This window comes from Denticeps clupeoides, chromosome 10, assembly GCF_900700375.1.
Source record: "Denticeps clupeoides chromosome 10, fDenClu1.1, whole genome shotgun sequence".
NCBI lineage: Eukaryota > Metazoa > Chordata > Actinopteri > Clupeiformes > Denticipitidae > Denticeps > Denticeps clupeoides.
The window spans coordinates 7,664,202-7,677,121 of record NC_041716.1 but is presented as its reverse complement, the minus strand read 5'-3'; positions in this window follow the sequence as shown (position 1 = coordinate 7,677,121).

The window sequence follows — 12,920 nt, the reverse complement described above, 5'->3', positions numbered from 1 at the left end:
CCCCAGTATTAATTGTGAGGCAGTGGTGGCCAAGCAGGTAAGGAAGCGGACTCGTAACCGAACCACCAAGGTGCCACTGAGTCCCCTTGAGCAAAGTACCATCCCCACACAGGCTGCCCCTGCACACTAAGGGTGATGTGTTAAATGTAGAGGACACATTTCATCATGTGCACCATGTGCTGTGTTTGCTGTGCATCACAATGACAGATACAATCACTTAAAAATCACTTCTCTATATTTTGTTGGCATACAAAATGTTTAAAACTCATAGGCAAGGGTATGCACAAAGCTCTTTAGAGAATCTTGCATCCACGCTGGCGAATGTGTATCGGTTTGGCTTTCCCCGGAAAACCACTCAGGGAATTCTAAACACACACCACTGATGGTACATAAGTACATCATTAGACTGCATCAAGCAATCACCCTCTGCCTTCAGACTTTCATTCCAGGCCTTGTTCATTATGGCTTTACAAAGCTCTAGGAAAATAATGTTCACCTTTGCCTAAAAAAAAAAAAAAAATTGCAATTAAGAGGTTTGAAAACTGCTTGTGAAGTCATTTTCTCCCATTTCCCCGCTGATTGGCCCCAGAGGAATGGACTGTCAGTTACGGGGAATTTGTTTACCATGGTTGTGAGAGGGGTTGCCTAATGTGTCAGGATGAGACAGAACAGCCCTCGCTTTGCTCCGTTTCCTCGCTCCGGCCTGCTATTAATTGCCAATTATGTAAGCGCCCTCTCCCAAAATGAAGGGAGGGTGGAATAGGAAGACATTCTGTATCTAAGCATAGAGATTTTTTTTTTTTTTTTTTTTGGAAGAGGGCGGCTAGCAACCCCTTCCCACCCTCCACTCCCCTTTATTTTTGATGATAAATGGAGTGGAGGGGAGTTCACTTCACAAGTTCCTCAGAGGGAAAAGTGTGCTGTCATGGCAACTAGATGAAGATGGAATACAGGTACATCTGAGAGAAATGTAAAGATGATACGTTGACAGTGGTGTGCTATGGGCTTCATGGCCACAACCTATGTAGTTTATTGTAAGATTATCTTAAGATTTGGATCGGTCAATATGGTCCTCGTGTTCCTTTTTTTTATTATTGTCCGTTGGAACTTTTGCGTTTGCATTTTTTCTCACCACATGGAGTGTTGTTCTTATCTGTATGGTACATTCTGGTCATTCCTAATAGTTGGTCCTGTCAGAAAGGGTGAGCAATGAGAATGCATCCCTCCAGGCACGGCAGGATATGCGGGCTTCAGAAAGCCAAAAAAAGGGCTCTCATTCCTATCATCTTCCTCCTCATTAAAGCTTGGCCTCAGCGATGCTGCAGAGATGCTGCTCAGCACTCCCGCGCTGCAATATTAATGTCCACAGGTGTCTCGCACCCCCCCTAATCGGAAACCACAAAGTCATTAATATCCAATTAGAAAGGCTAATGATACATCGGAGGAAGCCAGGAGGCCAAGCAATCAGTCTCCTTCATGCAAGCCTTTATTTTTTTTTATTTAACTGCCTTTAGACCATGTCTTTCATTTCATGCTAGGTAAATTATTTGTGTGTGTGTGTGTGCAGTCATGTGTTGTGAACAGCATTTGTTTCTAGGAGTTCCTGGGTGAAACAGGAGGTAAACAAATATCTCTACTGTCTTTAGAGTCATACAGCACTCCCTGAGCGAGAGTCAGGCCAAGTGTCGAGGGGCGACCTTGTTTCCAAAAAGCCAACAACATCAAATTTCTCCCTTCTTGGTACTGTGGTAAAAAAAAAGAGGTAAAGAAAAGCTGAAGCCTCACCCCACCCCACTCCCCTGCATGGTTTGTTTCTATGGCAACCAGTTGGCAAAAATAGGCCAAAAACATAAAAAGGAATACAGATAAAGATAATAATATAAATATAAACAAACACGAGCATGACTGACAGTGAGCTAGTTTTCAACCCATAATTATTTAAACAAAAGGAACTTTTGTTTTTTCCCTTAACGATTCACTCTGAGACAAGGCAAGCGTAAGAACACAGGCGAAAGAGCTAGATTCCAGGGAAGTAGAAAGTGCATGAAGGAACAGGTGAGTGAATAAATTATTTCAGTTTTATATCAGTTATTAGAAATACTCAGACTCTGATGTTCTCCAGTGTGTCACAGTGCATCAAATGATTTAATAATGAAAATATAACGTGCAATCAAACCAGCACCGAAGACTTTTAGTATGTTTTCTGACAGCTAATTTAAACATAAAATCTGTAAGTGAGATCTAGCACCGGATAAATCCCTCCAGAGAGTGTCAACAATAGCATCTAGGAAGTGTGAGCTTGAATGGGCTTAATGCCAGATTAGCATCTCCCACAATTGCTCTCTCTCTCTCTCTCTCTCTCTCTCTATTTATACACACACACACACACACACACACACACACACACACACACACATATATATATATATATATATATATATATATATATATATATATATATATATATGGGATTTATTTTGAAGCTTCTTGTGTTGCTGCACAGCAACTTTATGACCTGCAGTGTATATACTGTCAGGAGTGAAGTTTACTCCAGTACAACAAAGGTCATGGGGTAATGCAGAGGGTACGAGCCAGCAGCTAGGTAACAAGAAAGATGCAAATGAAAATGCCTTAATAAGCCTAGTTGGTCACCCCAAAGGTCACAGACTGAAGAAGCATGCATTCACATTTACTGATTAAGAATTTTATCTGGGTCCAGGGCTGGCTCTAGACAAGTATATATGAATGTGCAGGGAAGACATAGTGGCGACAGAGGCGGTAAATGGGTGGGGATGTTCTGAATGACTGTTTTTGTCATGTAACTGTACTGCCTTTACTGGAAGACCTGTCCAACTTGAAGCTTCTGCTGATATTGCTCTTGGGGTCACTGAGGCATGCAACCCCCCCAGGCACGATAAGGTGGGAATGCCTTAGAGGAAAAAGTGAAAAATAAAACAGCAACAAATCTAATAAATTATTCCTTATCATATTATAACAACTAAAAACATCACAATTACTTTAAATGATGACTAATACCAATGGGTCAGTGTTTGGCCTAGCGTGTAAAGAAAAGAAGGTTGCTGGTTTGAATCCTGAGCCGCCAAGGTGCCACTGATGGTTAAAAGCAGAGGACACATTTCGTTGTGTCATCGTGTGCTGTATTTCACAATGACAATCATTTCCTTTTCACTTTTTTTTCTCCACCTTTTAATACCAAACAAATTGCAGTGAACGGGCTTCCTGATGGTGAGAGAATAGACAATGACACAGCCCTGAACCTTTTACACCAGGAACCGGCACAAGAAGAGGACAGCAGAAGGGTGGGCCACTCGCCTTAATGCCTTAATGCCACTGGCCCACTCGCCTTAATGCAAACTCCCTGCGATGTCCTCTCGCTCACGGCATGCACCTCCAGGCATCCTCCCTCGCACAAACCATCGGGGCCCCAACACCGGCCACCAGAGTCTCTCTGGCACAGGCTGTCGGAAGCCGTCGCCTTCCGGGGCGAGAGGAGTTCCCACAGCCAGGGGAGAATGGAAGAGGCTGCAGCCACCCCGAAGACACGCTGGAGACCCCCAACTACCCTGGCGTCCTCGCTGCATGTCGTGACGTGGGCTCGCCAGCCAGGAACACAACTTTCCTGCCTTAGCGGTCCACAACGTCTTCAGGAGAGTGACCTCTTCCCCGGGGTTAGTGGCCCTTCTGACCGCTTCTGCACCCGTTCGCCACCCCTTCTCATCCTCGTTGCCACCGCCGACCCCCCGTTTGATCGCCGGCCTGCCTCCCCTGCCGCTCCACCAGCCCTCCTCAGGTTCCTCCTAGTCCAGACGTATCCGCCGCCCACTTTTAAACGGAATACGCTCTTTTGCAGAGCACTCATGCCTGTGATGCCTCCACTTTGAAGGCTTCGGGATGGGGAGAGAAAAGACGGTGACACCGCTGAGTAGCTCTGAGAAGCCTTTTATTAGCCAGAACCTTTAACATCATGAACCGGCACAACAAGAGGACAACAGCAGGGCAACAGGGGATTCACCTAAGATCACCCGCTATCATAATACGCATGCTGTAGTTACCTCCAATTCGCAGGCAACAGCCCACTAACTCACCCAACACTCACCCTAACGGTGGGAGAACCTCGCCTCACTACCCCCAGAGGTGGCCATATGCAAAGGATTCCAGCCCTATTGGCTACAATATTCAAACCCAACAATAACTCTTCTCACTATTGCCAATATTAACAAAACTAAAAAGGGTAAGGCAAGAAATCTAAAATATGTCAATGTGCTTTACTAAAATTGACACAGGTCTGCCTTTTATTTGTTATTAATTATCTCAAATGTCGCTATTATTTTGATGACAAAGATTTGCAGCTAACTACTAGAGCTGTAATCCGGCCCGAGCCTAATCCGACAAATATAGCTTTTTAAAAGCCCGGATTTATTTGCATGTAGACTAAGAGGCAAAGGAAATATATGGGGAAATTAGCAGGTTCTCAGCATCCGTTTTTGTATCATTCTCGCAACGATTAAAATGCATCACCTGGTGACAATGGCCGAGAATTGCAATTTAGCACATCATTAAAACTGTAATTTAAAACTAATTTACAAATTAAATTTACTGTGTGAGCTCGATCTGACCCGACTCAGACTAAAATGATAGAAACTGAGCACAAATCCGACCCGAGAGTTGCGGCTTTACTGCCTACTGAGAAACCTAACGCCGGCTTATTTGCATACTAACAGTGTTTGGATATTTAGCTGGGAGATTTCTGCACACAAACAAGGCATGGAGGGAAGGAGCGAACAAGAGGTATAATCATCTCATTTATGCCTTTTTACAGTGAATTTTTTAGCTACTGTAGTAAATCTTGTGCATATTCGGTTTGTGACTAATATATTATTTTAGGATGTTTGTTTAAGGGGTTCCTCCACCCTCTTGCCCGGCCCCATGTGGGCCCTGTGTTGATCTAAAAGGACAGGTGAAATCTTTAAGTCAACTGTAAAATATCATGAATATTTGGCTCTGACAAGACCCATTTGCATTTGCATTTTAATACTGGCTTCAATGTTTGTAGTTATGCAATTTGATTGCTGACTCATTCTCTACAAGCTTAATTGTTTAAATACATTTTTAAGAATAAACTAATCATTTGGCCCTGGTATTGGGGTGTGGGACAATAGTAGTGCAGTAATATCATGAGTAGTATAACTAATTACTTTTGTTACTAAGCAATGCGTAAAATAATATTAATACTCTTTATAGTGTTGAGTAATCTTTATAGTGTTGTGCTCAACACTGTGGGGCAGTGGTGGCCTAGCGGTTAAGGAAGCGGCCACGTAATCAGAAGGTTCGAATCCCGACCGGCCAAGGTGCCACTGAGGCGCCTGTCATGGCTGCCCACTGCTCACTCAGGGTGATGGATAAATTCACTGTGTGCACTGTGTGCTTCGCTTCTGTGTTATACTACTATACTACTGCCAATAAGGTTAAATAAGTTGCCGAAGAACTACTTAAATTTCCTTTTCCATTGATCATTGGATTTGCAAATCTGCACATTTCCACACTTTACTTTTCAGATTAGATTAATTGAAACAACATAATTATGCTGGATATGTTAAGGGTGTCTGGGGATGGTGCTTCCTCATCAGTTGCGGTGCCTTCCCACGTTCCTTCCCACTGTTATGATCAAAGCAGGAAGATGAAGTTGCAGTGAAAGTTGGTCTGTTGGGAGTGCAAAATAAGGTTGGAAGCCTCACCGGACCTCATTACAACAAAGCTGGACGGTGGTCAATTTGGAGAGAATGGTATCCCCCTTCTCTCCCTCCCTTTCTCTCTCTCTCCCCCCCTCAGCATTCCCGTTTCTGCATTTGAATATTGGTAACACCTCGTGATTAAGTTTCAGGATTTAGCTGTGATCTGTAATTGCTTTTCAGCAAGTCTGCCGCTGCAGAAAGAGCCAGGGCTTTATTTGTAAAAGTGATTACATATGCAGCCACATTTCCTGTCTTGTTTCTGTTAATAACGTTAACTTCATGTCTGAAGACTTGTAGTTCACATTACTGGGGAAATTCCTCCTGTGATTTATTTCTTTGACCCTGACACTTTAAGAAGGTCAATGCATTCCAGTAAGCTATTGCCATGGAAACATGGTTATTGTTCAATGCCTGTTCCTAAAGACTGACATGTTGGCATGAACGGCTCATGTACAACTGGAAAATTCTGGATCTTTAAATGGGAGCTTCAAGGCTCAAATATTCGAGAGAGCTTTATGATCAATACAACCATATGCCAGTAACACAGCATAATGAACTTCAACTGTACATTTCTGTCGAGGTCTAAAGGTGAAAGATGAATCTGAATACAATTAATAAAGCAATAACAAGACAAGGTACAAGACATGTACAAAGTAGCATTGTGCATGTGTATGCAAAGGGTATTTTAGGACAAGTTGAAAATAACAAAGTAAAAACTTTCATGAATTGACAGTGCCGCATCCCTGGACTCTTTGCCCAACTTCCCTTGATCACCCACTCCTGTACCACCTCATTATTCTACCAACCTCATTAACACAACTCAAATCAACAGACTCCACCTAACCTTACAATATGTATTGTACCTTGCTTACATGTCATACCTCCCCTTTGAGTCTGTCCGGATTATTTGCAATTTGGGGTCTCATCTCTTCTTTTGATTCTTGTCTGAATAATGTGTTTGTGGCCAGAAGCTTTTGTGCTGTCTGGCAGTTACTGACAATGCTGGGGAGGCAGGGTAGATGGGTAGAAAGCGTCCTCCACTGTGCTCCACAATGTGCTTCTTGTAGAGCTGAGGCACTCTGATGAGCTTCTTTGCTGTCCTCACTTCCCATTGAAGGGTGTATTGTTCAATGCTGCAGCCCAGAGTAGTAATATGTTTACGATGTTTATTGTATTCTATTGCATGATCTTTAATAAAAATTTCTCACCCCAGGAATTCTGTTGATGTTAACAAACTACACTGGTCACTTTAAGCTGTCATTTTAAACTGTAAATCTACACTTTTTTTTTTTCTCTATCTTAACGTGTATTTTATTTCATCCCTAGTCCTGAGGGTATATTTATTTTGTTATTCTATTGTTTCCTACTGTTTCTATTGTTTTTCTGTAACCAGAGCCTTGTCGTCTCATTTCTCTATATGCAGTACTGTATATAGCTGATATGACAATAAAGTTTACTTTGACTTTGAAATATATATATGAAAATTAAAATAAGATGAAACACCTTTTCTCGTGGTCTTTTTTTAATAGATCACAAAAACATGAGACCACTTTTTCAGCAGTGTTTTCAGAATACCGGTACATGGCACATCGGTACATCACCAAATACGATATTATCTCATATTTTCTTTCGTGTTTTAATTTGTCTTGAAACATGGTCCTTATATTCAGGCAGTTATGGTAAATTTTGTGTAAAATTTGCTTCTGTTACTGATTGAAAAAACGTTATTTCATTTCAACTTGTATGCCCAGAGATAACAATTAAGAGTCAAAACAACTCATATTGCACATCTGTATGATTTGTATGGGAGATGCGGCTGCATATTATAATGGATGCATTATGTTTTCCCAAGCTTAAAGCGCTCCTTCAGGGCGCCTGGCTTAAGTTCCCCCTTTTAGTGTTGCCATAACTTATCCCCTCTTTCACCTCAGAGGTTCACTCCACAATTTGTTGCTTCAAATCCAGGCATTTATCACTTCCTGAAAGAAGATTATTCCTGACATTTAAAACATTTCATGCTGGAAGTGAGGAACATTGGCCTGTGCACCGAGCAGAGATTTGTCTGGGGTGACAGCAAGCCGGGACATCCGCTGCCATCATTTTCGGGGTTGAAAAACAGATATCATCCATTCTGACAGACAGGGGAGTTAACTGCCATGTTCATCTTCAGCCCATGTCACTGTCCTGCCGAGGGATGGATGGACACTTTCTCTGTGGCTGATGCTACTTTTCGAAGAGGACCTGAAAGATCCTGATTCTTTGGACCCTGGCCCAAAGATCGATCGCTCCATTCATTCCCCCGCCACCAGGAGCAGTAGTGCCTGCCCTTTAATTTGGCCTCCCGCCACCATATAAAAGTTCAGTAACCTGCACGGCCATTTTATCACTTGACGCGTTTGTTTGATCTGACATGATGTGTCTGATGAGAGGACGTTCTCATTGCCTATAAAAATTGTCGTTAAAGATCGTAGATGGTGTAATGACATGTCGCCAGGCTTACCTGCACCTGAGTGTAGCAGTCTTCACAGTCCATAGCCAAGTCTAATATCCAGCTTTCTGTTTCTGCATATTAAAGGGATGTGTGGGTTTTAACGCAGTAAATTTCTCCACTGGCTGCAGGCTCATTAGGCAGCTCTGCAAAGCCCCTGATGGATGATTTCATTCCTTCCATCCAATCCCCTCCACAGCCATCTGACTTTCAAAGTCCCCCCATTTGCTTTTAATGGGACTGCCTGCTAATTACCACTAAACAAGAAGGTAGTGGCGTGGTCACATTATACCACGGAGGAATCTGCCTACCCTGATGCGAGCGCTGGATGAGAAAACGAGAAATCTGACAGCGGGAGGGCATCTTTACCTATTAAGGGGATTTATGTCTGCACTCTTGGAAGTTTTCCCAGACGCCATACTTTCTTCATGATAAAATCGGTCTGTTTAGTGTTGGTGAGAAATGTAATTGATCAGGCATCAGATTATTTATATATATATATATGTATGTATGTATATGTATATGTATATGTATATATATATTGAAGCTTCTCTCTCTGGATGTGATTTAAATGATTATGGTTGCACTTTGGGTTCAGGCCATCCTCATGCTTGCCCTGCTCGACCCTGTTTGGTTTATCTGGCAACGGTGGAGTCCTGAATCTCTAACTGAAGGGAAAGAAAATTCTTCATTCGTGTTGTTGGTTGGGGTATAAATCTGGCTTTGTCTACTCTCACCAAAGGACACTGTTGCCTCCCGGTCTTCGCAAGTCAGATCTGACCTACGTCGCTGCGTCTCACATGGCCAGACAGCTTGTGTTCTTTACATAATTGTAAACGAACCCCGCCACAACCTGAGGCCCCGCTGCGCATTCATCAGTGTTTCCGGGCTATGTGAAGCCCTTATTTAGGTCAGCGCCGTTTGAGCAGATAATACAATGGATGGACGGATCCCCGCGGGGGGAAAAAGGACAGGAGAAGGAGGAGAGGGGGATTTTGGGGGATGCATCACTGCCAGTGTGTGTATTTAATTAGCAGCGGGTGCATATGAGAACTGCCCAACTGGAAATTGGTTGGAGCAGGTTCTGGACTCTCCGGCACACTCCTGGCTCAGCGATGATGCCAGAGGCCCAACTGGCTACACGTTCACTGCAAAAAGACTTGAAAAGTCAACAGATGGCCAGGAGAAGGAGTAAGTGAAATGTAGGATGGGATATGCAGTTTTCAATTTCCTTGTAGGCCAATGACATAGATTGTGACAAACTGGTTTAGGGTCAGGGAGGAGCAAGGGTGTTGGAAGTAAGGGGGTGGTTGGTTCTGTGAGTAACCGATTGGACCCAAGTTAGTGCAAAATGTTTTTTTACAATATATACACAGGTGAAACAACCACAGCCAAGAACATGGACAGCTCTAAAGCAAAGAGATAAACAAGAAGCTCCTAGTCCTACAAACCCCCTGTTATTGATCCCTTGCTGACTACCTGAACCTGGTTGGTACCCGCGTGATACACCTAGTGTCTCCAACAGAGATGTTACCTTCAGGTGATCTGTAGGTGAGCACACGTACTGCCTTTTCCAGAAAACTGGGTGCTACTTACATGTATGAAAAATTAATAGGTCTAAACGGTCAAACGTCAATTTCCGTCCCGTTCAGAGCAGTAACACAGCGTATTCTCCGCACCACTCTACCCGCAGACAATCTTCTTATGGGGTACAGGTGGTCTCAGTCTTCACTCTACCTGCAGACTCTCATCTCATAAGGGTACAGGTGGGCTCGGTCTTCACTCCACCTGCAGACGATCTTCTTATGGGGTACAGGTGGTCTCAGTCTTCACTCCACCTGCAGACGATCTTCTTATGGGGTACAGGTGGTCTCAGTCTTCACTCGACCTGCAGACTCTCTTCTTATAAGGGTACAGGTGGTCTCAGTCTTCACTCCACCTGCAGACGATCTTCTTATGGGGTACAGGTGGTCTCATTCCTGAGAGCACTAAAGCTGATTAGAACTCTTCTCGGTCAACACTGCAGTTGGGGCAATGGTGGCCAAGAAGGTAAGGAAGCATACAAATATGTTTGAATCCCGATATTGAGGTGCCACAGCACTGTCCTCACACACTGCTCCCTGGGCGACTGTCATGTCTGCCCAGTGTTCACCATGGGTGATGGGTTAAATACAAAGGACACATTGCTTTGTGTGCACCGTGTTCTGTGCATGCTGTGCTTCACAATGACAATCACTTCATTTTCACTTTGTCATCAGTGGTTGGGAATGATTGTGGAATGATATTGCGAGCCCTCTGTGAATTCTGTGTCACTTGCTGTTCACACCATGCAGTGTAAAGCATCTGCTACCTGCCTGTCTGTTGACTTAGCAGCAAAACCAACAACTGGTCATAGACTTTTGGAGATGTTTTTATAGCAGCAGCAGAATCTAATATTTATCTAATGTTTTATTATTCCATCATTGTCACAACTGTCAAATATTTACAGGAATAATATACTATAGGTGGTGCCACTGCATGAAATATTGGTAAAGGTGCTGTCAAGTACAGGGGCAGTGTTAGGAAGTGGACCCATAATCGTAAGGATGGTAGTAGCCTAGTGGGTAACACACTCGCCTGTGAACCAGAAGACCCAGGTTCAAATCCCACTTACCACCATTGTGTCCCTGAGCAAGACACTTAACCCTAAGTTGCTCCAGGGGGACTGTCCTTGTAACTACTCATTGTAAGTCGCTCTGGATAAGGGCGTCTGATAAATGCTGTAAATGTAAATGTTAAGTTTCCAAACTGCCTGAACTGAGCACCTGAACTGTCCCCAAACTGCTACCCGGGCACCTTTCATGGCTGCCCACTGCTCACCAAGGTGATGGTTAAAAGCAGAGGACTCATTTCATTGTGTGCTGTGCTGCAGTGTATCACATTGACAATCACTTCACTTCCACTTACAGTAGATGGAATATATTATTTCTACCATATTTTTAAAAAAAAATCCAAATATGGATTTATGAATATTAAATGATAAATAAATAATAAAGAAAAGTAACTTTGGCATCCAAAAACGTAATATTCAGGCTGAAGCTTGTCATGTGACAAGCTCTAAAAAATGCACAAAGGCCAGAACGATATTCAAAGAGATGCATCAGTGTGACAATATCAGCCAAAATTAAACTGACAGGTAGGAAACAACTGTGTGGTAATTCACATGAAATGGCTGTCACTTATGTTGTTATTATGTTGCTTTGTCGAAATATGAATATGTTAACTTGAAAGACCTGTATGTACTGACTTCTTTAAAATTAGCGCATATTTTTGCTGGTACTTTACTGTAGCTAGTACAACGGCTTGTGTATTGAATGAGTATGTGGTTGTTCGACATTTTGGACACATCATTTGTTAGCCTAATTTTGTTTTGTGCCCTTCAGTTTGAACAGCACGGGCATTGCAGTAGGGGGACAGAGCGGAATGATTACCCAGGGCTCCACTGGATGGGGGTCAGCCCTCAAAGCCTAAAATAGAGTTTGGATCCTACAAAGACTTTTTATGCACCAACGGCGTTGTCATTACTCCATGCAGTGAGACAACTGCATCAACGCAATATCGCATCAATACTGGGCTATACTTTACCAGAGCTTTGTTGCACCCTGAGCCAGACAGGCTTGAGCCAGGAAGGGAGAGTGTAAGCGGCTGCCCTCCGTGGCATGGTTGGATTCCCCGACTTGCTCCACAGCATCAGAACAGGAGCAGGTTACCGTGGAGCTGCAGGAAGGTCACAGGCTGAAGAGGAGGGGTGAATGGGCTGTCAGAGAGCGAAGAGAAAGAATGGTCATGGTCCAGAGGGGTCAAGGACTTTGGTGGCAAAATGAGAGGAGGCGGGGGCATCCAGAAGAGTGGTTGAGAAACAGGCGGTCGGCGTGGGGTTTGAACAATCCAAAATGAATGAAAAGTGAAACCAGTTTGCTGTAATAGTCTGTGTTGCGGCGTCTTTTATGTTCTGTGCTGCCCTTCGCCCTTTGTTCTTACTCTACCCTGTCAGGGTTGACAACGTCACGGGGGTTCATGTGCTCCCTGGGGGTGGGGCACGATGTGAGTTGTGACACTCAAATGTCTGTGTTGTTTTTTTGGTTGGATAAATAATTTTAAACACGAACTTTGGTTTACTGTATAATTTATTACCTCTTTTGACAACAAACATATCATATGTATCTAAACATGCTCACTGGAAAACCTTTGGCAACAAGCTACTTAACATACTAATATGTTTAAAACAGTCAGTAAAACCCTGGGGTTAAAGAAAATACATTTTCATCTGTCTTTGTGAACTGTTCACTGTGACCTTAATTAAAAATGTCTTGAAGCAGGAAAAAATGCTTATCAAAGAATTGCAATATCACATTCTCTTGCTGTGACACATGACAGATAAAGACTTGCTCCTCCTACCTTTGTGAGGACATAGAAAACATAACATTTGCCCTGAAAAAATGCTGTTGCAGCAATTGATGTCAAGTCCTTTTGAAATTGATTTTTTCTATCAGTCTGAGTGCCAATGTCAACCCTCTGTTTTTAGGAACATCAATATTCAAATGTGTCTGTTGCTGAAGATGTTGGCATTGCCATCTGCAGGAGAGAAGCCTTGGCATTCACAAAGCTCTTGAGCTCATTTCGGTCAATACCTCTCCGGT